The sequence below is a fragment of the Felis catus genome, chromosome D1 (genome assembly GCF_018350175.1).
Source record: "Felis catus isolate Fca126 chromosome D1, F.catus_Fca126_mat1.0, whole genome shotgun sequence".
Lineage (NCBI taxonomy): Eukaryota > Metazoa > Chordata > Mammalia > Carnivora > Felidae > Felis > Felis catus.
This window is the reverse complement of record NC_058377.1, coordinates 14,295,783-14,321,249: the sequence shown is the minus strand read 5'-3', so window position 1 is coordinate 14,321,249 and position 25,467 is coordinate 14,295,783. Positions and strand designations below refer to the sequence as shown.

Sequence of the window (25,467 nt, the reverse complement as noted above, 5' to 3'; positions counted from 1 at the left end):
CCTATGATCCTGTTCCACTTGCTGGAAACCTCCCCCTTTTCTTCCCCCTCCCTTTCCTTTTTTTTTTTTAATTTTTAAGTTCATTTATTATTGAGACAGAACAGAAGCTGGGAAGAGGCAGAGAGAGAGGGAGACACAGAGTCCAAAGCAGGCTCCAGGCTCTGAGCTGTCAGCACAGAGCCCGACGCGGGGCTCGAACCCACCCACCGGCTGTGAGATCATGACCTGAACCGAAGTCGGACGCTTAACTGACTGAGCCACCCAGGTGTCCCTGTTCCTTCTTTTCTATTACCACTGTAAATGATGGAAAATCTAAGTTCCCAAGCAGAGGAAAAGAAAGGTTTTGTATCAGCAGTTGTCAAATTCTGAGACCCCCAGTGGGGAGGCGCACAAGTGAAAGTGGCAACGTTCTGCATTCTGATCCCACTGCCAGAGATTCTGACCCAGTGGGATTGGCTCGGGTTCAATCTGAGTTTTCTAGATTGCATTTTTATAGGAACCCCAGGACTCTGATGCTGGTGGTCCTCAGACCACAGTTTAAATTCTGTTTTTCACAACGTATACATATATCAAAGTATCGAGTCAGACGCTTTAAATATATACAATCTGAATGTGTTGATTATACCTCAGTAAAGATGGGGGGAAGAAAAGAAACGCCACTTTGCCTCTTGGTCCAGCCTCAGGTACTGTCCCCACCTAAGAGATGCACATAGACTCTGGGAGGGTGGGAGCAGTGGGGGGAAGAGCAAGCTGAAGGTAGCCCTTGGCACCTTGGACCCACTGCCCAGGTCTTAGTTGCAGTGACACCCAGAGAGACCCATGGCAGGGGAGGCTCTGCACTATACATGCTCCCCGGGTCTTCTCACAGGTCCTGGGGAGACAATTATGGCTGCGTGAAGGAGGCAGGGGCTGTAGGGACAGGCAGGCAGCTCCCATCACCTCAAAGCCTGTGACAAACACCTTTCATTTTCACTGAGAGGAGTCAGTCACGTTTTGTGGTCCCAGATATCTTTCCTTAATTGGTGAGACGGGCCTGATTTATCTGTTAATTAACAGATGGAGGCACATGCAATAATGTGGTTTGCTTTATTTATACTTGACAGTGGTGGGTTTCTGGAGAAGCGCCTGGAGATTTGGGAACTGCCTGGACTGGGGGGAGGGCTGGGTTAACGGGCATGAGGGAAGATGAGTCATCTTGGACGGGGACCCTAGTGGCAACTTCCCTTTCCCCAGGTTGTGTCCTGCACTCCTCTCCTGACCAGGAAACCAGTGTCAGTGCCCCCACGGGGTTGGCAAATTTGTTTGGTCTGGTGAAAACCAAAGGTATTACTTATTAAAAGGCTCAGTTTTTCCTCCTCTCCTTTGTTATTTCTTTATTCCCTCCTTCCACGGATGCTGAAAGTCTGGGCACTGTGACAGGAACTGGGGAGCCAGCAGCGAATGCCATAGATCCCACCCTGGCCTTCAGAGAGTAGTGGCTGTCTTCTGTGCAGTGAGGTAGCCCTAAAAGGGCAGCTTTGTTTAGCCTGTTCCTGCATGCTCAGTGGAGGAAACCAGATTATTTCTGCAGGGTGTTTTGTAGCAACCTGACTCCAGGGCAGACCCAACCATGCTGGCTGCTTGATAGATGCCTCCTCTGTATCAGCAGACCTTGTTGGGGAGAGTGAGCGAATCATTCCCAGTACAATCCCAGAATGATTGGGAGGCTTTCCCTCAAGGAGCTCGCATGGGGCAGGAGTCTGGGCTTGCCTGTGCCAAATGGTGGTTGCAGGCCTCTAACCCGGGATACGGTCAATCCTGGATGTGCCTCACCTCCCGGGCCCATGCCTTTTAATTCCAAAGGTGGGGACCATGCTTCCAAGGTGTCCTTTCTGTTTGACCCACAGCCCAAACTCTCCTTAAAAGATGCTGGCGAGGGGCGCCTGGGTGGCTCAGTCGGTTGAGCATCCAACTTCAGCTCAGGTCATGATCTCACAGCTCGTGAGGTCGAGCCCTACGTGGGGCTCTGTGCTGACAGCTCAGAGCCCAGAGCCTGCTTTGGATTTTGTGTCTCCCTCTCTCTCTCCGCTCCTCCCTCAGTCACGTTCTGTCTCTCTCTCAAAAATAAATAAACATTAAAAAAATTAAAAAAAAAAAAAAAAGACCCTGGCAAGTGGACGGCCTTGTCTGGGCTGAGTGTAAGAAGTTAGCCACACCTCTACAGACTTTGTAATTCACGGTATTTTGAGGTTTTCTTATGACATTGCGCGCGAGCACATTTAATCTCCATAACAAGCCTGCGAGATGGGTGCTACCATTGTCTCCATTTTATGGATGAGAAAACTGGGGTGTGAAGAGGTAAAGTTCTCCCAGCTGGTGAAGGGCAGAGTGAGGCTTCAGTTCTGGAGCTGGTGCTCTTGACCACCTCCACTGCCTTCCTCCTGAGATAAGGTAAGCCTTGTCCATGGCCGGTGCACCTTTGCACCCTTACCTAATCTCCCTTCTCTTTTTCTCCCTATCTGCACATCCTCACGCCTAAATGAGTAGCAGGACACAGTCTGGACCTGTACGGATACACTGTGGTGGGGATCCAGATTGACCCCGCACAGGGCTGGTTGTCCTTTACACTCTCCCTCGCTAGTTGCCCTTCTCTGTGGACTGAGGGCCGTGTTAACAACACTCCACATGGGCCAAAAGAACACTGGCCTCCAGAAAGAAAGCAGTTGTAGGCTGGTAGCCTTATGGCTGTGAGCTTAGGCTCTGAAGCCATCCTTGATGTGTTCATAGTCCCGCTGTGCCATGTGCTGGCCACGGGACCTCCAGCAAGTTACGTCAGCTCTCCAGGCCTCAGGTTCTCCCTGGTTAGATAGAGATAGGGGTAGTCCCCATCCCAGACAGTTAATTGTGGAGATTAAGGTGGGTAATGCATGCAAAGTGCCTGGTGCAGATGCAGGCAGAATAACGATGAACAAGCAGTGGTAAGGGTGATGATGATGAAGAAGAAGAGGGGAAGGAGGAGGAGGAAGAGGAGAAGGAAGAGGAGGAAGAGGAAGAGGAGGGGGAGAGGGAGGAGGAGGAGGAGGAGGAGAGGGGGGAGAAGGGGAGAGTGAGGAGGAGGAGGAAGGGGGGAGGAGGAGGAGGAAAAGAAGCAGGGGGAGGAGGAGGAAGAGGAGGAGTAGGAAGAGGAGGAGGAAGGAAGAAGGAGGAGGAGGAAATGGGAGAAGAAGTGGAGAAGGAAGAGGAAGGGGAAGAGGAGGAGGAGGAAGGAGAAGAGAGGGAGGAGGAGGAAAAAGAGGAGGAGGAAGTAGAGGAGGGAGAGGAGGAAGAAGAGGAGGAGGAAGGAGAAGAGGGGGAGGAGGAGGAAGAAGAGGAGAAGGAGGAGGAGGAAGGAGAGGAGGGGGAGGAGGAGGAAGAAGAGGAAGTAGAGGAGGGGGAGGAGGAAGAAGAGAAGGAGGAGGAAGAGGGAGAGGAGGAGGAGGAGGAAGCAGAAGAGGGGGAGGAGGAGGAAAAAGAGGAGGAGGAAGTAGAGGAGGGAGAGGAGGAAGAAGAGGAGGAGGAGGAAGGAGAGGATAAGGAGGAGGAAGGAGAGGAGGGGGAGGAGGAAGAAGAGGAGGAGGAGGAAGGAGAGGGGGAGGAGGAGGAAGAAGAGGAGGAGGAAGGAGAAGAGGGGGAGGAGGAGGAAGAGGAGGAAGGAGAGGAGGGGGAGGAGGAGGGGGAGGAGGAAAAGAGGTCAGGCTTGTTTTGAGGAGCCCTGGGAATGTCCTCAGGGCCGGCTCTGGGGACAATATGCTCATCTCTCTGGCCCAGAAGAGGCTTCCTGACAGCCACGGGGTGAGCATCCCTTAGCAGATGTGCAAGGCTAGGAGCAGTTTCCGTATTCCCCCCGTGGGGGTCACCGCGTGTGCCCACGCACGCCCACCCACCTCCACTCTGGGGAGCACCTTGACGGTGAGTCAGGCAGAGCTGCCAGCTTCCGGCTCTGTCAATTCAAGGCTGCAGAGCCCTTTGCCGCCGTCTCTGGAAACAGATGGTGTAAGCAATTAGAAAGCCAAACAGCTTTGCTAAGACCCCCAAGAAGGGAACTGTGTTTGCCGAGATTGTAACAGCTACAACTGGGCCCCAGCTAAGGGGGAGGCCCTCCACCTAATAGTCAAAGTGACCCCATCAAAGGGCAAATCAGACCGTGTCCCTCTGATGCTCAAAAAGTGTCCCGTATCACTAAATGTAAGAAAAGAAAAAAGCCAAAGCCATACTGTGTCCCATAATGTCCTAGGGGATCTGACCCCGCCTTGGACTTCATCTCTTGTTACTCTTCCCCTCTCTCCTTCCCGCTCCAGCCACACCGGATGTCTCTGTACCGCGAACATGCCAGGCACACTCCCGCCTCAGGGCCTTGACGTTGGCTGTTTCCTGTGCCTGGAATGCTCTCCCCTAGGTGTCCCCGTGGCTCCCTCCCTCACTCGTTTGAGTCATTGCTCAAGTGTTCCCATCTCTGTGAGGACCGCCCTGACCATTTGAAGTTAAATTGCAAACCTTTTCCCACCACCTTACTCTGCTCTACGTTCCCCATAAAAACACCTTCCAACATACCAGATAATTGTCTAATATATTGTGTTTTGCCTGCTTTCCCAATTGGAATATAAACTCTATGAAGGCAGAGATTTTTATCTGTTTTGCGTAATAGTCCCCGTTCTTACACCAGTGCCTGGCACATGGTAGGAGCTCAAGAAACATGTGTGGATGGATTATGTGTATTCTCTTACTTAATACTTACAACAAACTTACAAGATAGGTACTATTATTATCCTTATGTTACAGTTAAAGAAACTGATGCCCAGAGAGATTAAGCAGGTTTTTCAAGGCCGCACAACTAAATGATGGCAGAGCCGATTTTGGAAACTAGTATCAATTTAGAGCCGATACTCTGGTCAATTAAGCTATGCCACTTCATCCAGCCATCTTGCCATCATGTATCTATACATTCCCTCCCTCCCTCTCTCTCGTCGTCTCTCAGGCAAAATCCACTCTGTGGACCAGGCACCATGATGGTCTTATGGATCCAGAGGAAAAAAATGACACATAACTAAATGATCATTGCCTTCAAGGGGTACACAGTACAGCAAGACAGACCTCCAAGGGGCCACGTTCAACTTTGTAGGAAAGGAAGCTGGTTCCAAGCATGACTAAGCTGGAAAATTTGGGATGGTTTTCTTTGTGATCCGGCTTCTAGTGATAGTAATCTGTTTTCATGTTGGCTGTATACCATGATAGCCACAGACTCTGCAAAAAATCTCTATATTGGAAGGCAGAAGTCTTATGCAAATATTTTATTTGGTGTCTGACACTGTGTTGGTCCCCTGAAAGCTCTTGGTAGAAATGACAGGAGGTGGGGGATGCACAGAGCAGATTATCATTCTGTTGCTGCTTTATTTAAAGATCGCCCTGGCTGAAAATCACAAGGGAGGAAAATAATCAAATTGTTCTTCTATTTATGCGCAATCCCAAAGGCTGAAGGTTAGGTTTTTTTTTAAAAAGTCTTGATCAGTGAAGTGTCCATATAAGAGGATAATTGAACCTAGTTTCTTGGTAAGAGATGGAAGTTTTGTGAAATTCTTTCCTACTAGTGAATTGTCAACACAATTCCATTTGCTATTATTACTTGCGGGAATAATAGTTAACTTATGTGGGATGTCGACACTGTCCCAGGCGTGTGCTAAGGACTGACGTTATTTAATGACCACGACCCCCACCACCATAGGTAATGATATTAGTTCTTTACACAGAAGGAAACAGACCTGGAGAGGTCTGTAAGGTAAGGTGTTCAATGTAGCCCAGTGCCAGGGATATAGTGGGTGTTCAAACAATGTCAGTGGTCCCCTTCTGGGCCACTCTTCTTAATAGTCCACTCTGGTTGTAGAAACCTTGAACGTGCCTACACGCACCTGGAGTCCGTTAGTATTTGCCATCTGTACCACCTCTGGGGTTAATGAGTTTTATAAGCTGACAGCCAGCTGTGCCAGGTAGCTGTCCTCCCTTTCAGTTGTTCTAAACTACCTATTTCCGGTTTCAAGTGGTGCCTCTGTAGATGCCGTGATTCGGGAGCTGATGAGCACATTCATGCTCATCTTTGATAGTCTTTAATCTTGCAGCTATTTATTGTGCACCTGCTATGCGCCAGGCCCTGTGTTGCTCTCTGTGGAGACACAGAAGAAATCTTCCCTGACCTTAAGGGGGCTCTTACTCAAAACACTGATGACTGAACTCTATAATATAGTTGTGAGGAGATGGAGTTTGGAGCCAAATGAGCAGTGGCTATGTTTGAACGCACAGGTTGGGCACTGCACAACTCCAGGTTGTGTCATCTGCATCGGAGGCAATTATGCTCTGTGGAGATGTGCAGTGCACGACCTGCACAACTATGCATGGTGACCTTGTAGCGGCTGGGGGTAGTGGGGGAAGTGGGGATGGAAGGTGGCATAAGCAACTTACTAATTTTCTTTCAAGTTCTATTTCCTTATCTATAATATGGTAATCCCACTACCTTCCTCACAGAGTCGCCTTGAGGATTAAAGGAGATCATGCATGCTGAGTGAAGATTATAGTGTCTGGCACACAGGGGCTGCTGAGTAAATAGGAGCCTCTATCATCTTGTCTTTGCAGAGTCAAGAGTGTACTTTGCTGTGGAGTGAGCTCTAAATGGGTCTGATCTTATCTGGGAAGGCTCAGGCCTAAAGTCTTACCTGAGAACATGCACGTGCCTTATTGAGTCCTTGGCACTAATCAATAGAAATAGTGTTCTCAACTGCTGCTGGAAGGTTAGAAACCTCATCTGAGGTCCTGGTGATGAAGTGGCTTCATGGAATCCTCCCCATCTCTTTTTTGAAAGCTTAGACAAAATAATAATAAAAATTACTACTATCATTGTTATCTAATAAATGCCTGACATTTTTGGTTGCCAGGATCTTTGAACACCCTCCTTAGATTTGGGTACTTCACATAAATTTTGACAATTCTTCCCAGGGTAGAGGCCGCGAGACTTGCACTGTCCGCTTTCCTTCTGGGTGAGGCCCGGTTCATGGCTGAGTTTGAGCTAATGAGACTCGTCCATGGACACACGCTTTGAGAGCCGATGGCTGGTGGGGGCGGGTGGCCTGGCACAGGGGGATTGGTTTACAGGCTCATGTGTTGTTTGTTTGTCTGAGGATGGCTTCTGGCATCAGATAGAGGCAAAGGGAGGGGGTGGTTTCCCAGGAGACCACCCACAGTGGGGTTAGGCGTCTGTCCTGACCTCATGGCTTTGGACACTTTCAACCTCACTGAAGCCTCCTCACCTTTGGCTCTGCCCTCCATTGGGCTCTGCACACCTCCTCTTCTGCCTGAATGTCCTTTTCCTCCCCAGCCTCACTACTGCCCTCTGGGACTCACAGGCAGCCGTCAGCAATCCTGCTTTTCTCAGTCTCTTTGAAATTCCCTGCTTCTACCCCAAGGACACCATTTTCTGGAGAGCTGGGCCTGAAGGTGACCTGGGACCCTTCCTTGCTTCACACTGCTGCTTTCATACTATTGTCAACCCCCTCTCTAAGAACCCCCAGAGTGGGGACTCATGTTCTCCGGAGTTGTGGTTACCTTATGACTCTTGGTGGCTTGCTCTAATTTCTTCTGGATTTTAGCTCCTGGCTCACCGTCACTCCCCAATACCACCTCTCTGAAAAATCTTAGTGGGTTCAATATATATGAGCCTTCCAGTCTTGGCTTTCCAGTCTTTTGACCTCCTCATCCAGTGTTCTTGTTGTCCACCCTATGCTAGCCGCCTTCTCCCTTGGCCTTACCCTACACCTTGTCAATGCCAGTCATGGCCACACCTCCAAGATATGCATGTTGAGGAGCCCCCATTTTTATTCCCTGACCCCCACTATTCTAGCACACAAGCTCTAGCACTCTGACTCTAACACTCCTTCCCCTATTGAAACATACAATCCCTTGATCCAAACACCCTTTGGGATTCCTGCCCTTCTCAGGCCCTTCCTTTCATCCCTATCCAGCTTAAATTCCAGACTCCATCTTTACAGTCCCTCTTTGACATACTGCTCAGGTCCTTTGCTCCTTCTCTCTTTGCATTTGAGGAGCAAACTCCCAGCTCTGATGAAGTCCAACTCTCTGCTGACTTTGAGCTTATGTGTGGGCAGCTGCACGTGGCGGGAGAAGAAACCTATCCTCATGTGACTGATGTTACTCCCTGGTCACCAACCAGACCTCAGGTGGCCCTGCCTGCTGCCAACAACCTCACTGTATCTTCCCACCTCTCGGTCTTCCACTGTACCCCATGACTGTTCATCCTTTCCCCCTCCTTGCTCTCAACTGACTTTACCTTCTATGTTGCCACCACCGTTTTGACCCACCCACGCACCTGCCCATAAACCTGCCTCTCTCCTGTTTGGGGTGTATCCCCCATGCTCCTGGTCAAGTGTATACTTTCTCCCACCCCCACCAGATTTCCAGGGACGTGACCCTGCAGTTCTTCCTGTTGTCTTCTGTCTTATCAATACCTGCCTCTCTGCAGCATCAGTTCTGTCAGCATGAGAAGTACTGTTACCTCTCCTCCTACCTTGAAAAAACTTCTGTCTTGACCCCATGTCTCCCCTTAGCAAACCCCTCAAAGAGTTGTCTATGCCTATGCCTCCAATTTCTCTCCTCCAGTTTTCTCTTCAACCCATTCCAATTAGGCTTCACTACACCTCTGAAACTGCCCTTGTCAAGGTCACAAATGAGCTTCGAGTGGCTATATCCAATGGTCACTTCTTTGTATTCATCAAATTTGGCTCATTGCCGACGTTTGACAGAGCTGTTGACTTTTCCTTCCCCAAATATTTCCTTCATTTGCCTTTCAGGACATCACCTCTCCTGATTCTCTTCTACTTGTCAACTGCCTTTTACCTCCCTGTCCTCTCACTGGTGGAGTGTCCCAGAGCTCAGTCCTTGCACCCCTTTTCTATCTGCCCTATGCAATCACAGCCAGTGCCCTAGCTGCAAGTTCCTAGCAGGGAAGATGACTCTCGCATGTATGTGTCCAGTTCAGCCCTCACCCTTGAACTCCAGACTCCTACCTAGCTGCCTATTCCACATCTCCGCTTGGCCTGCTGGCCCTGCCCTCCAAACCTGCCATAACAAAGTATGGCAAACTGAGTGGCTTGAGTAGCAGAAAGTTCTTGTCTGGCAGTCCTGGAGGCTGGAAGTCTGAATCAATATGCTGTCAGGGCCCCGGTCCCTCTGAGGAATTAGGGAAGGATCTGGTCCATGTCTCTGTCCTAGGTGTTGGCAGTTCCTTGGCTTATTGGCAGTGTGGCTCCAACCTTCATGCCAACTCCAACCTGTGTTTGTGAATCCGTGTCCAAATTTTCCATTTTTATAAGGATGCCAGTCTTATTAGAACCTAGTCTAATGACCTTATCTCAACTTGACTACCTCTGCAAAGACCCTATTTCCAAATAAGGCCATATTCTTAGGTATTAAGGGTTGGGGCTTGAACACTTTTCTTGTGAGGGACACAATGCAAACCATAACACCTACACCTCCTGCTGTACCCCATTTTGCTAAGAGGCAACTCCATTCTTCCATCTTCTCAGGTGGGAAATCTTGGAGTCATCGGTGACTTCTTGCTTTCTTACATACTGACCATCAGCATGTCTGGTTGGTTCTTCCTTTAAATATATTCAGAATCCAAATGCATCTCATCACTTTCACTGCTACCTCCTGGTTCAAGCCACTATCTTTTGTCACATAGGTTAGTGGCACCAGCCTCCTAACTGGACTTCCTGCTTCTGTCCCTGCCCTCCTGTGATAGCCACAGTGACCCTTTAAAAATGTTAGATTATCTCACTGCTCTGCTCAAACCCTCCCACGCACCCGTGCATTCCCTAGCACGTAGAGTCAGAGCCTGCAGAGCTTTACATGGCCCATCACCTCCGGACTCATCTCTTACTCTTCCTCCTCCCTCCCTCTGCCCTCAACTCTGGCCTCCTTACTCCTTCAGCCTGAGAGTCTTTGCACTTGCTGTTTCCACTGCTTGGAATGCTCTTTGTCTGATAGCTGCCTGTTTTGCTCCCCACATTCCCTTTGACCTTTGTCCAATGACACCTGTTATGTGACGTCTTCCTGACCAACCTAAAATTGCAGCCCTCCTACCCTCACTCCTTAGACCCCCTCTCCAACTTTATTTTCTCTATAGTAGTAAGCCGCATCTATTATGTATTTTACTTGTGTTTTGTCAGTTTTCCCCACTTGAATGCCTCCTCAGAGACAGGGATATTTATCTGTTTTGATCACTGCCGTATTCCTGGACCTAGAGCAAGGCTGGCGCATAGTAAGTGGTCAGGAAATATTTGTGCAAGGAATTAACTAATTGAATTCACAATAATTATAATAATGGTGAAGTGATGGTGATTTGCAGCTTTCAAAGGATGGTCACCACTTAATTCATCTTCCATGATGAGGTAAATCTTATTATCCTCATGGTGCAGATGAGGAAACTGAGGCTTGCCGTGATCATGTGACAGGTCCCAGGTCGTGCTACTGGCAACAAAGCAAGAACTTGACCTTGGAACCAGACTATCCAGGTTCACATGTTCGCTCTGACTCTTTAGGTGCATCCTTAAGCATTCATCTCTTGAAGCCTCAATTTCTTTTTAAATAAAATGGGAGTAATAATTCTCATTCTGTAGAGGTATTGAGAAAATTCATTGAGCTAATTCTAGGGAAGTGACTGGTACATAGTAAGCACTTGATAAATGTTAGTTTTTATTGTTGTTATTTGCTCCCCCCATTTGTTACTGTTATTGTATCTCCTGGTGAAGCAAAGAATAAAAATTGTGGGTAAGGGATTCTCTTTCAGCGCTTATTTATTTAAATATTTATTAATTATTGAGAGAGTGAGTGAGCAGGGGAGAGGCAGAGAGAGAGGGAGAGAGACAGAGAATCCCAAGTAGGCTCCATGCTGTCAGCGCAGAGCCTGACTCAGGGCTTGAACTCAAAACCATGAGATTATGACCTGAGCCGAAATCAAGAGTCAGACGCTTAACCAGCTGAGCCACCCAGGCACCCCTCTTTCAGCACCTTTATGTTCTTTTGGCATCAGCTCAGGACCCAGCTCCCACATTCTCCTGAGGCCTGGAAATTAAGAATTAAAAAAAAAAAAAAAAAAGAAGAAGAAGAAGCAGGTCCCGTCTAGCCTCTGCCTCAACAACTGCATGTTAGTGTGAGTGTTAGCGTTAGTGTGTATGCAGGTGAGTGTGTTGCTTGTGCCTGTGTGTCTTTATTTTCCATTTACCTAGAAAATTGATAGATTTCCAATTTAGAGCAAGGGGGGACTGGGAGGGAGAAGGAAAATGGAGCTGCCCATCAAAATTAGCAGGGAAGTGGGGAAAGGTCATTTGATCACAGCCTGGCTGCGCTCTGAATTAACCTGCATAACAGAGACTTGTTGAGCGCGCAGCTCTTTAAGGCGCATATTAACACCAGGAGGGAGGCAAGGAGATGCCCGGAGAGAAGGTCAATTTGTGCTTGCTCAGATCAGCAGGGCTCCCGCACACACTTGGCTGCAGAAGACAGCTCTGGGCCGCTGGGGTGAGGAGCAGGGGAGGAAAGCCTGGCATTGGGAGGAGGTCCTGGTGCCTCTCCCAGGGCTGTTGTTGGAATCTGGCTGGGCCTGGGAGAGCCCTGGCACGGGGAGCTGGGAGGGGCTTCCCCCGGTGCAGGAGCAGCAGCCGAAAGAATTAGGGAAGTGAGCCTGCCATCCCGTTGTGGCAATTGCAGATTCATTAATCGTCCGCAGGGAGAAGAATGGAGGCATTTATATGATAAAGATGCTGGGAAATTAGAGGGAGCAGCAGTGCTGTTTACTGTTTTTATTTTATTTTTATTATCATTAAATTGCTTCAAGTCACCTGTAATTTTCCTAGGCTGTCACAATTACAAATCTTTGAGGATTACACAAGTCACGCACGTTCAGAAAGGTATAATTTAAACTTTCAGAGGTCTGAGGGCCTCAGCTCTTTTTCATTACCTCCCTGGCAGTTGGCCCTGGTGGGTTGAATTAGGTAACCCTTCCCTCCCCTATCACAGGGCGGGTTCCAGCCCCTAAGCTTTGTGATTCTACCTCCAACTTGGGGGCATGGTAGCCCATGAGCCAGCTGTGTCCTGGAGAAGAAGCATGTCCCGGGGCCAGGGACCTATATGCATATTCCCACTTTGCTCCAGAATGGCTGTTTGCCTGTGGGTAAGTCACTTTCCCTCCCTGTGTCTCCATTTCCACATGTGTAACATGAGGATATTTATGTGTAACTTGCAAGATTATGGTTTGGCTTACATGAGACTATGGTTCCTTTGTTTTGACACCAATTCTCTGACACCAACTGAGTTTCCTGAAATTCAACTTAATTTTGGTACTACCCAGAATTAGGGTCAGATCCCAACGTGAAGGCCAAGGTCCCCAACAAGACTGCCCTAACCTCAGATATCAGCCACAAATTGGGTCCCTGTCCTCCCTGCACTCCTGCACTACCTGCACATCATGGCTACAAATCCAGGGGTTCCCACCACCTCCCTTTGGGTTTGATGATTTGTTTGAACTCTCTGAAAACACTATACTTATAATTACAGTTTTATTATAAAGGTTACACCTCAGAAATAGCCCAATGGCCTCAGGGTGGGGAGCGGCACAGACTTTCCATTCTCTCTCCTTGTGGAATCAGGTCAGATCACCCTTAGCACGTCAATATGCTCACCAACAGGAAGGTCCACTGAGCTCCAGTATCTGGAGGTTTGAGGAGTTTCATTATGTAGACATGATTGATTAAATCAATGGCCATATGATGGAATTCAATCTCCAATCCCTCTGCCCTCCACAGAAGTTGTGGGGTGGGACTGAAAGTCCAGTTCTTGGCCATTCTGGCTTGGCCAGCCCTTCCCTTGGAACTATTTAAGGGCCTGCTATTAGCACAAACTCAGGTACTAATAGAAGGAGCTTGTTATGAATAACGACAGACACTCCTATCTGGGAAATTCCAAGGGTTTTTGAAGCTCTGTGCCAGGAACTAGGGACAGAGATCAAACATTTTGTTTTGCTGTATCTCCAGTTGTCAAGTTACAGTTTTATTCAGAATCACCTCAGAGCATATTAAAAGTTCAGCTTCCAGGGTCCTGGCTCTCCAGGTGATGGATAACAATAGGTCTGGGCAGAGACCTACAAATTTGCATTTCTCACATGCTCCCAGGTAATGTTGATGCTGGTGTTCTATGGATCATACTTGGAGGAAAGCTGATATAATGTACAGTAATATGCATGAAATTGCTCTGAAAGCTGTAACATTCACCCCAAACATTAGGCATTATCATGAGGACGGTCTCCTCCTCTGAACAGATCTGATTGCTGGATGTGTTAAATACAATTGTAATTAAATATCAGAGCTGAAGGAATCGCCTTAGGGTGTCTAGTTCCCTGGAACTCCTGGAAGGTGTTTCAGGGATTGGGAAGAGTTGGAAGGTGAGATCAGAAACAGGAGTGTGCCAGGGCTCATGGGGATTAGAGCTGGACTGTTTGCAATGCTCCCTTAGTGATTCCCTTCCCCAGCTCTTCCCTCCCCGTTTATGCCAGTGATAGTGAGCCCCACATACTGCCTCCCCCAAACTCCTAGGCTGAATGTAAAGTGCAGCCTGGGTCCTCTACACATCTGGGACCTCAGCCAAGACCCCAAAACTTCCACAAACTTTCTAGTTCAGCCTCTCCCACTGTGGTCTCCCAAAGAACCACCTGCAGAATGATGCTGAGCTGGTAATCTTCGGGGGTTGGGCCAAAGAATTAGCATTTTTAGTAAGTCCCCAAGGGCCCTGAACCCTCCCCTTAGCCGATGGCCTTGCCTCTACCTTTCTGGGGAGCCTAATGCAGGCTCAGAAGGGTCGTCTTTCTGATTGGCAGGTAGTAGGCCCTCCGTGGATGCTTATGAATGAATGAGAATATCCATGAGTAGATTTGCCTTTCCTTCTCCCCAACTTAAAGTTCTTTTGTGTCTTCCTTTGTCTTCCCACTCCCCACCGTGTATCCTGACCAAGGGTCTCTGGAGGGCTTCTCGCCTCATGCAGGACCTTCCTCCCCCCTTGCTCTATCTCGTGTGTCTTCGGTGCCTTTCTTTCCACAGCTCCTTCTTCATTCCCAGCTTGCCCCAGCCCTCCTTTCAAGGTAACCTCCTGGTCTTTCTTTCTCCATGTCTCTTGCCAACTTTTGCTACTCTTCACTTGGATTCATGGCATCTCCACTTCTCACTTCCTCCCACCCTCCCTCTCCCTCACTTCTGCATCCAGTCTGTGGCTCAGTCCTCTTTCTTTTACCTCTGATCTTTGTCTTAGAGCCATTTTTATCTTTCCTTCTTCGCATGACTGCCTATGCCAGACCTTCATTTGCTCAAGTTGGGTCCACTGAAATAGCTTCTACTCTAATGTCTGCCCTCCAAATTATGCTGGACACTTGGCCCAGTTGTTCATTTTAAGTCTTAGCTCTTTTCCTACCATTACCCTATTCGAAATGTTTTTCTGACTCCACACTGTCAGCAGAATGAGATCTGCAATTTTTAGCCTCCACAAATTGACCCCTACTTACTTTTCCAGATTTACCTTCACTCTCCTAAGCTTTCAGCGTTCCCAAAATTCTAGATCCCTATGCTCTTGGAGCTGAACACTTGGGGCATTCTCTTGCTTCCTCATCCTTATCTTTGCTCTTATCTCAACATTACTGCTTCCCCTCAAACTGTCCAGCACCTTCAACTACAATGACACCTGTTCCAGGAAGCCTTCCATCATCCCCAGACTTAAGGGCACCCTTGGAATCTCCATGGCCCACCTCTGGTCTCTTCTCTGCTTTGCTTTGTGGTTATCTATATGCATGTCTTAACTTCTGAGATTATCAGCTCCTTGAAGGCAGGTAATGATGTCAGTAACAGAATGTTCAGTGACAGGAACTGCTATAATTGACTGAGCACCTACTATGAGTAAGATGTCCTTCACATACAATGACTTTAAAACTTATCACCATACTCTGATTTGCTTATCACCTCTATTTTAGAGATATGAGAACAGAGGCTTAGAGAGGTAAAGACCAAAAAGGTGACAAGTGGCTGGGATGAGGTTCAAACCCAGACTAAGTCTAAACCCATTTTCTCTCTATTCTACGATCCAGCTCCCGAGACAAAGAAGAAAGCCCACCTTATTGAGCAACTACTATGTGCTCATGCTGGCAGGAGTCCAAAACTGAACAGGCCAATCCCATGAAAGAAAATACATGAAAGTGACTAGCACAGTGTCTGGCACACAATAGGTGCTCAGTATAAATCTCACTGAGTAATGGATCGACTCAGGGTCTACTTCTGCACCAGTGTTTGCTTCCAGAGTAGTGGCTGTGTGACCCCAGGGAGCTGTGGAAGGAAGCCTCAGCTAAACGCAGTTATGATGTCCTTGAGCAAATCTCTCAGCCTCTCCAACCCCATTTCCTCACAGTGAAATGAAAAAACCAGATGATGTTTTTTTCTAAGGTCTTTCTGATTTTAAGAGGTGGGGGGGTCAATGAGTAGTAAACAGCAAAGTGAATAAAACTGGGAGGGTTTTTTTTTCTTCCCTCCTTCTTTCCTTCTCCTTCCTTCCTTCCTTCCTTCCTTCCTTCCTTCCTTCCTTCTACCCTCGCTTTCCTTTCCTTTCCTTTCCTTTCCTTTCCTTTCCTTTCCTTTCCTTTCCTTTCCTTTCCTTTCCTTTCCTTTCCTTTTCTTTCCTTTCCTCTTTCCTTTTCTCTTTTCTCTTTCTCTTTTCTTTTCTTTTCTTTTCTTTTCTTTTCTTTTCTTTTCTTTTCTTTTCTTTTCTCTTCTCTTCTCTTCTCTTCTCTTCTCTTCTCTTCTCTTCTCTTCTCTTCTCTTCTTTTCTTTCTTTTCTCGTCCCATGGCAATTGTTCATTATAAAGGCAAACACTGCTCCTTAACAGTAGAACAGGCACCAGGACCACCAAACTTTTTGCATTTGCAGTGCAGGGGATCAGCTACCAGCAAGGTTAGGTTGTGCTGGGTGAGGATGTCTTTGAGCTCCTTCTTGGAAGCCTCATCCATGTATTTCTGATAGTAGGCCACCGGGGCTTTGGAGAGGGACTAGCAGATTGCCTAAATCTGGGCCACATGACCACTACACGGACTTGGACGTCCACCCAGGCAAATCGCTCCTTGTCCGGAAGCAGAACAGGTTGCCGCAGCTTGTGCTACAGTGTGCGTGGCTTGATCATCTCCAGGGGCCACCCATTCACCTTGATGAGACTGGTTCCCCCTTTGCTGTGCACCACGGTCATGGCCGTCTTCTTGCGTCCAAAGACCTGCATGGACCACGGAGGAGCCTTGTACAGCATGGCTGTGAACGTTGATTATTTTCATACTTTAGATCCTTCCCTCAGCAAGGGCGTTTCTCTGGTTTTTAGGAAGACAAGATAATTCCCTCCTTGGAGGCTGGGATTCTGGGGCCAAAGTCCTCAGCTCTCCCAGGCTGGCAGGGAATGCAGGGTCAGAGGATAAACAGCTACTCCTTCCCAATGCATGGAGGGGCGCTACTTGGGGGACCGAATTCTGTGGGATCTGGCCATGGTTGGTGGAGAGTTAATTAATGTCCACAGGGCGAGTTAGCAGAAATAACAACTGCTTTGATTAAGGGAGAGAGAGGGCTATGAGCTTTGATTTCAGCAAAATGGACAAAGCTGGGATAGCAAATCATCCATTGGGTTTTCTTTGCTGGGCCCACTGTCCTGGCTTTCGTCTGTCCTGACTGCTGACCCCTCTGGCTTCCCCTAGGAAATGAGTCCCCCTGCCCTGTTGTGCATTACAAGGACCCTGGGTTTTGTTGTTGTTGCAGATGAGAGGATCAGTACTGCTGTGGGCTCTGTGAGTGTGGATTTGGAGAGGGACCCAAGATGCCTGCGAAGAGGCAATGATGGCAGAGCTGATGAAGCTCCTACAGTCAGGAGAGAGACACATGACATACCTCGGGCACTTAGTGTGGCTCACCCTCCAGAGGTAAGTGTGTTCCCTGCGTCTTCTCATTTACTCTGCTCACCTATTCTAGGAGGAAGGGTGAATGCAGGAGGATGGAAAATATTGAGAAAAGAAGAAGAAACAGGGAACTACAAACGGTGGGTTTGAGAGGGGAAAGGTTTGAGTCCAGTGGTCCTCAAACTTGTGGAGACTGGCCGCTGGAGGCCTCTGAGGCTAACATGTATTGAGCCCTACTAAGTGGGAGACGTGGTGCTGAGGAGCACTGAACGTGCCAGTTGGCGGGAACGTCCTGGTAATTGCATATGGTGGGAGGTTTTCTCATAGGAAGCGACTGAAGCCCAGAGAGGATAAATTCTTTACCCAAGTCACACTGCTGGTGAGAACTTGCCACACTTTGAACACAGTTCTGTCCCGCACCTAACTTTCATGCTGGTTCCACACACCAGCACTGCCTCTCTCTTTGTAGAACGTCGCCAAATGCTGATACGTCCAACCTTGTTATAAAGCACACTTCTAACCCCCAAGGGCAGGGGAGGAGGACGGGGAAAGGGTGGGTGAAGGAGTGGGAGATAGGGTACTTGCTGAGTACTTCAAAGCGCCTGCCACTTGGGTAGGCACTCCACGTGTATTTAATTTCATTTAGTGTTTATAAAACCCGGGTGGGAAAGACATAATTGCCCACATTTTGCAGATGAGTGTACTGAGGCCCAGAAATGGCAATTGATTTGCTGAAGGTCACAGAGTTAGTACGTGGTAGACCAAGGATTCCGATCCAGATGGGCCCAACTTCAAAGCCCGGGCTAATTAAAAATATAATTTTGTACTAAATCAAGTAGCATCGCATACAAGATTCTATTAAAGGCAAGCTGTAGCAGAGGCCAACATTTAAAAATAAATTTGTAGTTGAAAAATTTATAATTAAGGCAATCATCAATTAACTTATTTTTCTGGGAATAGAGAAAGGTTTGCGGTTACTGAATCATAGCTGCCGAGGAATCTGGAGCCTCATCTAAGAACCGTGGAGTGTGTTCCGTAAAGCAGGAGTTAGAGAGGGAAGCTCAGGGAAGCTGACCCAGGCTGCATGCCCAGAAAGGGGCCTTGTTCAAGAGCTTTCTGGGCATGAGAGCAGGCAGGAAGCACAGCCAGGGTAGCCGCTGCCTGGGAGAGTAGTTTTGGCTTCAGTCTAGGCTGTACATAGTATCTGCCAGAAAGAATCATATGATCTCAGAAAACAGGGACTGGGAACAAACTAATTTGATCATTTGTCTTCCCTGCTCAATAACCTTCAACGGCTCCCCATTGTGTCCCAAATAAACCCACAAGCCTTACCTTGACACTCAAAACTCAGCATAATCTCGTCCCAATTTACATTCCCAAATCTATCTCCCACTTATCACCCCACATAAACCTCATGCTCAAGTTAAACTGGCCCACTTTTCATTCCATTAACCCAGTTCGGAGTCTTTCTCCTTTTCCCGCTTTTCCCTCCGAATCTACCCAGTACAGTCCTGCTCGTTCTTCAACTGCCTCTCCCGGGAGACTCCTACAGGATGTCTCCTCTAATTGCCCACCAAGAAGCAAGTGCTCCCTTTCTTATTTATACTGTACATGTGGCACTGATCCCATGATGCCTTGAATTGAGATTATTTATGTACGTGTCTCATCTTTCCTACCAGGCCCAACCTCCTTGTGGGCAGAGGCAATATTTCACAACTGGGAGGGTATGGATAAGCCAGTAATTCGTGAGCTAAAAGGTTCATGTCTTATCTATGACATCATTGTAGCTAAGTAACGGTCAACACTTAAATTTTAACCATTTAAAAGGACTTAAAGATGCTTAAAAGGGTGCTAGAGACTTCTGAAATGTTTTGAGAACTAGATTTCTTGGGGAGCTTACAAATGATAAATATTCATGCATTAATTCAACTTTCTCAGTGTGGAATAATGTTTTTTTCTTTTGAAAACCTTGTTTGAGAGTTTGAGGGTATAAGTCCCCCACTGAGATTGGATCAATTAGGAACCACAGATGCCATAGGTCCTCAGTGCTGTTAGGACTGCTGGGGTACGTGTCTGCATGTGCACACGTGTCCTGTTTGCTGAGTCCCTTCGATTGCCAGTCAACGGACGAAGGTCTTGATGTGCATGGTTCCATTTACAGCTGTAGAGAGTGGCTTTCTGAGCAAGATTCATGGCTTGCCAGGCATCCGTCTCCTCCTGTGGTTAGGTCAAGCCACGGGAGACAAATTGAAGGATGCTGCTATTAAAAATACTTGGTAACAGGCCAAGTAATTTCCCCTGCTTTCAACTTCCACACTGCACTCTCTTCATGACTGGGAGGGATGGACATTCCTAACCAAGGAAAACCTCTTGTGAGTCTGCACGTCAGCAGTACTGGCACCCACCTTGTCTCTAGTACAATTGTAAGTTTGCAGAATTAAGTCAGCAATGTCCCAACTTGGATCAGTCACAGTCAGTGGAAAGACAACCACACGGACTGGCCAAGAGCCAAGTGTTGCTCAGCTTTGCCATTCTCTGCACAAATGTGGACTTACCTGAATGGGAAAAAAACAAAACAAAACAAAAACAAAAAACAAAACCATATCGTTCTTTTTGGCTCTCTTCCTTTTGGGAAAGTTGGAGAACGATCTCATCTGGAGTAGAAACCAAGATGACTTTCGCTCTGCTTGCTGCATCCAGAGGCAGATTACACAGTGGTCAGGAACACGGGGCTTTCGACATCAGTGCAAATCTCAGCAGCCCCTTTAGGTTTTCGGGTTTTGTCTTGTGGGGACGCGGTGGTGGAGGGTGGTCAAATGTCATGACCTGGCTGTGCCTTTGCTTCCTCATCTGTAAAGCAAGACTAATCCTTGTACTTCTTGGTTGTTGACAGAATTTGATGAGCCTAGCATAGCATCAGACAAGGAATCGTACTCAGTGAGGGTCACTTATTGGAATCAGAACTGCCAGTGGTGATGTGGCAGGCCCAGCTCACCTGCTTAACCACCTTACCCCAAAGATATTAGCCTCCTTTCTTTGCTTCTTTTCCCCAAAGAATCCCTCAATCCAAACTCAAACCTAAACGTGAAATTTTTAGTTCTATGCCATTTCTTTCCAGCCAGGTGCTGTGCTGAGACTGTGGTGAAAAGATAGTAGAGACACCATCCTTGCCTTCAGGGGGCGTGTAGTCTGGTTGGACTAAAAGAAAGATCTCTGGGGCAACTTGTTGGTTCAGTCGGTAGAACTTGTGGCCCTTGATGTCAGGGTTGTGAGTTCAAGCCCCACACTGGGTGTGGAGATTACTTTCAAAAAGATAAAATCTAAACAAGTGAACAAAAATAATAAAAGAAAGGTGCTCCACTTCCATAAAACACCCCCAGGTGTGAACGCTGTTGAGAACGAGAAGCAAACCCAACGACTGGCACTAAACCATGTCACTGTCCTGCCTTATTTTAATTACAGTTTCCCTTCTCTGCTGTCACCAAATTAAAAACTTCTTGACATGGTCGTCTAGCAACATTGTTATATTGTCACTCTGCAAATTATGTGGAAAGAACAAATTGTTTTCAGGGAAAGTTTCAAGCAAATTTATGAGCTTATGGACAAATTGCCCATTATTGCTTTCAAAAAAAAAAATTTAAACACTGTCAACGGACTAATTTTCAACCTTCAAAAAAAAAAAAAAAAAAAAAAAAAAAGCAAAAAACAACCAGAACACCATCTCATGTGTTTCTGGAGCTTTAAGATTTATAAGTCTTGTTCCTGTGCCTTTTCTCTCTAAATGCTATGACCGTGCTGATGGTGTTGAGAGACACCGTCTCAGGTAGCAATGGAGACAGGGGCTCTGAAAGGTCTGGGCTCTTGCCCGTGTTCACGTGCTGAGGAACTGGGAAGGTTTTGGAACCCAGGACCCCTGACTTTAAATCCAGTGTTCTTTTTGCTACATTACTCTGTAGTCAACTAGTTATGCATCATTTCACTAACGTTTAATTAGCTGAAGGGGGAAACAGATAACCTTGAAATTAATTCAAGTTAGTGCTAAGTGTTGCTAACTTTTTATTAGTTGAATGTTTCCATTAACTTTTCCAGTGGCTGCTTCTTTTTACCCCCTCACAGCAGTGAACAAAATTGAGTAAGTGCTCAATAAGTATTTATTGGGTGAACAAAATAGTTTGGCTGGCCGGGTTTGGCTGCAGGGTGGGGTTAGAAAGTTGAATCACTGAAGACAAAGTTGAGCATTTAATTCACTGTTTCATTTGGCAAGTATTTATTATGTCTCTGTTCTAGGTACCGCGCTCCATGGAGTAGAGCATTGCCCGCGTGTGGCCCTTGGCGAGTTATTTAGCCTGTCTGAGCCTCAGTTGCCCTAGCTTTAAAAACTGTGGGATAATCATAATACCTAACTCGTGGGATTGCTATTAGGATCAAGTAAGATAATGTATCTAAAGAGCTTGGTAGAGAGGCTAACACTGGCTGGTAGGCACTCAGTAAATGGTGAGGATAGTCATTGTCAATCTGTGTGCCGTATACTTTATTGGCCCATACCCCACGGTTCCAGAGGCTCAGTGATGTACTTGGCTGCACAGAATATGTCACAAGTGATTTGTTTCCGAGTAGAGCAGGAGAACAGAGGCTGTGGAAGCAGAACTGGCTTCTCGTGGACCCCACAGGAGAAAGGGCCTTCTCCCTTACTGTTAGATGACAATGAGGGAGAGGGCCCAGAATAGCTTGGGTGTTTGTCACACGCTACATGCCACCTGGGGCCTCCACTGAGCATCCTTTGGAAATTCCGGGCCCTGAGCCCCTTGACCAACTGGATCAGATGTGTGCAGGGATGCAGAGATTGGGCTTGTAATACATGCACCATGGGGGGTTCATGCTACAGAAAAACAAAGCTGGCAAAGCAGGGCACAGAGAGTTGGACCTTCTTCTGCAATCCTATATCCCCTCTCTTCGGTGGAAGGAGAGAGTCCTCCTGCCTGGGACCCTGAAGTGCTCCTGCCTCAGCCCTCCTCTTGAATAGGACTCCCTTGAAGTGGGGGAAATGGTCAGAGTGCTACCAGGCAGAGAATGGGTGAGTGTAGGCCCAGAGACCCTCCATTTTGACTCATCCCAACCCGGCCTGCTGCCCGGGTCTAAAGCACTGCATTGAGTTGCTCTAATGAATGGAGCTGCTGGCCAGCTCATTTACAGTCTGACATTCTTGCTGACCCTGCCAGCAGCCGCCTCCTACCCTAAGTGGGAGGAAGCCACTTAGGAAGACAGCAAAGCAACCTGCCACCAATTCATCAGCAATTGGCTTCCATTAGGGATAGGACAGCCCGTAAGGTGGGAGAAGGGCAGGCTGGGGGGGAGTAAAGGGAGCAAAGACAGCTCTATTTGTTTAATCTCATCAGGTTTCCAGATCCCAAAGGGATTCTAGGGGGAGCCTTGGTAGACAGGGCAATGGCTGATTGTCTCTTTCAAGGTGGCAGCTGGGTTCAAAGGTGTCTTTACTTCTCTCTCTCATTAAAGAAAATAAAATGCCAATTGGCTGATTGTATCAATCTGCAAGAGTATGTGAGGTTTATAGTAAATTGTCCGGGCTGCCCCCCCCCTCCCCGACTGTTTATCTGTCCCCATTTCTGTCTGATCTGTGGTGTCTATCTATTCCCAGGTCCATGTCTCCCAGTTGGATGACCCTTCATGTCTGGCTCCATGTGTTTCTTCCCAACTTGTAGTCTGAGCAGCGGTTCCAACTAGGTGGCCGTATTGCACACTGGAGAGGCAATGCTTAGAACTGCGGGGAAGGGGGACTTTGGTTGTGTCCATGCCCAAGGCAGCTATTGGGTCTCTGTCAGTGGTTCGGCACCAGGGATGCTAAATATCCTGCAGTGAGCAGGACAGTCCCATACAACCTCATCCCACCGCAAATGCCAGTGGTGGCCCTGTGAAAGGTGTAGGGCAGCAAGGACAAGGGTGCTCGGAGGCAGTTGGGCTCAGGGGAATTGATTCTTGCTAATGCACAAGAGATTGAGAGAGGAGAATCACAGTGGGGTGATTTACAGAGGGGCTGTTCCTTTCTGTGGACAGACTTCTGCCTGCTTTTGGAGCTTCTCCTTGTACTAGAACGATAGGGAAATGACCCAGCAGCCGAAAGGAACATGGATTGAGGGCTTGTGGAAGCCTGTGAACAGTGAGGCCCAATGAACTAATGACCCCTCATCACTGTTGGTGGGTCCGTGTCTCTCCCTTTTAGCCAGTGCTGCATAAACCCCAACAAACGCTTGTTCTACTGGCTGCTACCATTGCAGACCTAGGTAACAAAGCCCTTGCCCTGAGCTTGTGCTTCAGAGAGCCTCCCTCTGGCCCTCCCCTTAACTGGGACCTTGAAATTCCCTGTCCAAACAGCCCCACGCTGGCTCCCAGGGCCTCTACTCCAGGCCCATTGCCAGCATGTGCATCCTGAGGGAGAGGATGGCCAAGGAGCGGCTGTTTTCCAGGGGGCAGGGAGACAGAGCTTGGACGTGTAACCTGGGCACAAGCGTAGAGCTGGGCAGGAAGAGAACGGGCAGGGCCTACTTTGGCCTCCTTTTCCAGGATCCAAGCCTGGCACCTTCTGCAATTACTACAGCCTTTCCCCTCAGGGATTCCCAGGCCTAACTATAAGCACATCCAATCCTGGGAAAATGCTTGTGTTGCCTTAAGTGGATTTGGGACCATTCACTCTTCACTCACTCAGATCCTTGGTTTCTCTGCAGTGAGTTCTCAGAAGCTTAATTCCATGCATTTTGTTGGCTCTTACAAGTAGGCACATCCCCTCTGAGATTCTTTGGGGCAGGTGAGGGGTAGGACGTGACTGGGTCACTTCAGCTTCCCATGGTTACAATGGCTAACCCCGTGGGGTCAGCTGCCAGGTTACTCCAGCTCTGTTTTTATGTCTGTTCCTATGTCTGTTGGCCCCAGTGTTTATTCTGTTTTCTTGAAAATTGTACCTTTTGGGGATTAGGGCACAGGACCATAAACTTATCTCATCAAATAGGAAATTTGCATGGTTGGCATAACTGTGATATAAACATTAGAGGTTTTGGTGTTTCAGGTTGCAGTTCTAGTAGTCTCTTTGATCTTTTACTGACCAGTAAATTATTTATTGGGTCTGTCATAAAGATAAACCAAAGCCTATAAGCTATATTTATAGTATCACAGAAATCTCCCCTCCTACCTGGCATCTTCAGAGGTAGACTGTGACCCTGATGATCGTGAGGCATCCAGGGCTGGAGCTCTTTTTCTACCTTTTCTTCTTTCTTTTCCCTTGCGCTGATTATCTTCTGTCCACAGTTTGGCTGTGTTTTCCCTTCCCGTTTGGGAGGTCCAGAGCGGAGACTTTTGTGAGGGTGGGTGTTAAGATTCCATTGGCGCTCCCTAGCCTCTGGGAGGTCACACCCCTTCTCAGCCTGAATCCCCGGTCAGTCTCAGCAACTCCTTGCCGAAAGGAACATTCCCCAGCCCCCAGCCCCCCTGTGCCGGGCCCAGTGGCTGATTCCTTCCTGTGCAATCCATCTGCCCTGAAGCCTGGAACACCTGTCAACCCCTGGGAAAATGAACTATGCCCAATCAGTGGCCAGTTCCAACTGACTTTGGGTTGTTGGGAGCATTTATTGCAGAGAGTGTGTGGAGATGTGCGCATGTGATTGTGTGTGCATGGGAGCAGATGCCTGCCAGCCGTTAAGCACCTCCTTTCGTTTTATTTTTCCTTTGGCTTTTAACTAGCACCTTCCTCAATTAAAGTGGCAAGGCAGAGCAGACAAGGAAATCAGTGGATCTCTTCCCGAACATCAATAAAACAAATTTCTCTCCGGGATACCTATTTGTTATTTGGATATCAGACTGACTGTAATCTGTTTCCATTTTCCTTTTACGTGTCCCCCGCCAGAAGCTAGAGGCTCAGCCATGGATATCCTGCTGTTTCCATTTGGCTGAACGAGGGGATAGATTAGATTCCTATTTGCTATGCGGACGCTCCCATCTGATATCCATTAGATGTGTCAGGGGAGAGCCGGGAAAATGTGTCTCCCCTATTTATTTTGGGTGTGGTGGACTGGGATAGTGGTGGTGATGGTGGGGGCTCTGGAAGATGTCACCAGCTGCCTCAAAGATACTGACATGGCTTGCTTGCTCCTTCTGCTTGGTAATAAATCATGGCCCACATTATTTCTATTCTGAGAGATAGGGGTACCAGGGACTGTTTCCTGCCCCTCTAGGAGGATGAGAAACTAGACACTGGTTGAAAGGTGGGGCCAGGGCCTTTGGTGCAGCACCCTAGAGGGCCAGCCCGGGGTACAAGGTGCCCTGTTGTATGTTTGAGGAAACTGCGGCCCAGAGAATTCAAATAGATTGTTTCCATGGAATCACCTAGCTCCCTGCTCTTCTTTCTTGCTGCCAACTCTCC

General features: G+C 47.9%; 1 protein-coding gene and 1 pseudogene across 3 annotated transcripts in view; one reads left to right on the top strand and one right to left on the bottom strand.

Moving 5' to 3' along the window:
• The window catches only part of BUD13 (BUD13 homolog), a 308,262-nt gene that overhangs the window by 260,888 nt on the left and 21,907 nt on the right, over nucleotides 1–25,467 (top strand). For all 3 annotated transcript variants that reach the window (XR_006585963.1, XR_002145297.3, XR_006585962.1), the window contains one exon: nucleotides 16,903–17,063. The gene's annotated coding sequence lies outside the window, so the exon portion shown is untranslated. The remainder of the gene's footprint in view (nucleotides 1–16,902; nucleotides 17,064–25,467) is intronic.
• On the bottom strand, nucleotides 16,049–16,599 carry LOC123380351 (annotated as a pseudogene).